Consider the following 2681-nt stretch of genomic DNA (forward strand, 5'->3'; position numbering starts at 1 on the left):
CTGTTTATCAGCCATTTATTCGCGTATTTGAGTCATATTTATTCTTGTTTGATCGCACTGTGGTATGTTTATAAATTTTTCAGGTTTTCGGACTCCTCGATAGAGATTGATTGATTTATGGGCAGAAACCAAGCTATTTGGATGATTTACGCGTATTAGATGCTTATCGGAGTCGATTCCTTGTTGGCGCGCAGTTTTGAGGCTTTTGCATGACCTCCTTTGGACAATTTCAAAAATTTTGCATTTTATGGAGGTTGGTGCCCGTCGCACGCCCCGTGGCACGGGCCGTGCATATTTGCATGGACCATGGCACGGGCCATGGCACGGCGAAGGCAGTTCTTTCTATAAATCTGTGCACGTAAAATGAGACGGGGTTCTGCTTCTGATTGCTAAACTTCTCTACGCGCGCGACCCTCACTTTTACACCTCTATTCTTGACATTTTGAGAGACCAACGTCAGTTCAAAGGATTGATTTGGAGGATTCAAGCAAAGATTAAAGTTTCTAGACGACTGACCGAGACATCCGAGATCCATACTTGAGGCTGGTTTCAGAATTGGCACTTGCGACATTCCCACTCCGATTCGATAGAAGAGCAGTTATATGTTTCATTTTCTTTTCTGTTATTTATTTCCTTTTATATTTGTTTCTTTTATTATGAGTAGCTAGGATTGCCGAACCCATTGGGGTTCATCTTTGTTGATGGTTTGTGTTTAAATATTAGATCTTTTATTTGCCATTTTTGTAATCTTCTTACTGTTTACTAATAAAATTTGATTCAATTAATTTGAGACGTTAAATTAATTGTCTTTTAGGTTGTTTCTTGACATTGAGAAATGCTTTTTACAACTAGAAATTAAATAGTAAGAACTGGTAGTTAACACTTAGAGATAAGGTTAATTCACTCGCCGGATTAAGAATTAACAACTCTTAATAGTTCTAAATCACGCTTAATGCTAATCTGTAATAATCTGATAGGAAGAGATTCCATTAGGTTAGTGCAGATTTAGGAACTCAGTGAGCTCGAGAGAGGAGCGGAGTTTGATTCAAGATTTAGGCACGGGTAGCAAGATTGGCAGTTTATAAAATCAACCTTAGAATTCCATCACTTAGGTCCCCTTTGGGTTTGCTTCTTTGTTACGGTTATTTTTCGATTGTCAGTTGCTGTTGTTCCTTTATTTGCATTCATAAGCATTAGTTAATTAATTTAGACTTCTCACACCTTATTTCATATTAAAGAACATAACGAACAGTAGTAACTTTAGGTTTACCTGATTTCCAAGGATATGATCTTAATACTCACTAGTGCTAGACCGCATCGATAGGTTCACTGCCTTAAGTGTAGGTTGCATAAGTAGCCGATTAAGTTTTTGGCGCCGTTGCCGAGGACTCAGTAACGGTGAACTAGAGTGAATTGTTTTTATGTTAATTTAGTCATTATTTGTTTATTCATTTATTCTTTATTTTTTTTCTTTTATTTATTTTATTATTTTTGATTGATTGGTGGTTGTTTGGTTGTCAGTTTTAGGTAGTATATGACCAGGAGCTCTAACCCTGATCCCATAGCACCCTTATCCCGACTGGAGCGCTCTCGGATTATTGAGGCGATGTTTGCGGGCGGTTGAGGAGGAGGACGGAGTTGATTGATTCAAGGCCCGGCGATGCGAACTTCAACCTCCGTGCCGGTGAGGATCGAGGGCGATGTAAGAGTTTGCTCGACCATCTTTGGATGGGACGAAAACTAGTATAGTCGGACTGTATGGCGGCTAACAATTTTGAAATAAAAGCCAACGTGATCCGGATGATCCGGTGAGTGTGCAGTTTGGAGGATTGCCCGTGAAGGATCGATGCACATATCTCTAATTTTTGGAGATTTGTGACACATTCAAGATAAACGGAACAGCAAGTGATGCCATTCGGTGAGATTGTTTCCATTTTCCTTGAGGAATGAGCTAAGAGATGGTTGCAATCCCTTCCATAGCAAACGATTACTACCGGAGGGCGTTGGTGAAAAATTTTGTATCGATATTTTCCTCCATTAAAACGCTAAACTTAGAAATGACATATCTTCTTTTGTGCGGTTTGATGATGAAAGCATGTACAATGCATGGGAAAGGCTTAAAGATCTTTTGAGATCTTGCCCATCACGGATTGCCGATGTTGAAGCAGTTCGGACCTTCTACAGTGGGTTGAACCTTGTAATGAGGCGGATGGTGGATGTTGCGGCAGGGGGCTAAACGAAGTAAGATGCCCGGCGGGCTCGAACTTGATAGAGGAAATGGCCATGAACAACTATCGTTGGCAATCCTCTAGGAGCCGACCGGGGAAGGCGAGTGGTCAACCAAGTGGACTCTACAGCCTTGGCGGCTCGGGTGGAGCTTCTAGCTAAGAAGATTGACCAACTCAGGATGCCGGTTCATGCAGTGACGTTGGCTCTGAGTTTTATGGTGGCTGCATTACGGTCTGACATGCTACGGGAGGTATGTTTGCTTCATCCTCTACTACTTTTCCATCTAATTCGCTATGTCTTCCCGATGTTGAGCAGTTGACTATATGGGGAATGCCCCAAGGCGTGAACGATCCTTACAATACATACAACCACGGGTGGCGTAATCATCCCAACTTCAGTTGGAGGAACAATAACGCTCGGGTCCACTGGTTTCGAGACTTCATTGCAGCAGT

At 41.7% G+C, this 2681-nt stretch overlaps 1 non-coding gene across 1 annotated transcript; it reads right to left on the reverse strand.

Annotated features, from left to right (window-relative positions):
• Window positions 1-2047: 2047 nt before the first annotated feature.
• On the reverse strand, window positions 2048-2152 carry LOC112534277. Its single transcript, XR_003078574.2, has one exon. It is a non-coding gene; the product is annotated as a small nucleolar RNA R71 (small nucleolar RNA).
• Between the last annotated feature and the right edge of the window lie 529 nt (window positions 2153-2681).

This window comes from Ricinus communis, chromosome 7 (assembly GCF_019578655.1).
Source record: "Ricinus communis isolate WT05 ecotype wild-type chromosome 7, ASM1957865v1, whole genome shotgun sequence".
Lineage (NCBI taxonomy): Eukaryota > Viridiplantae > Streptophyta > Magnoliopsida > Malpighiales > Euphorbiaceae > Ricinus > Ricinus communis.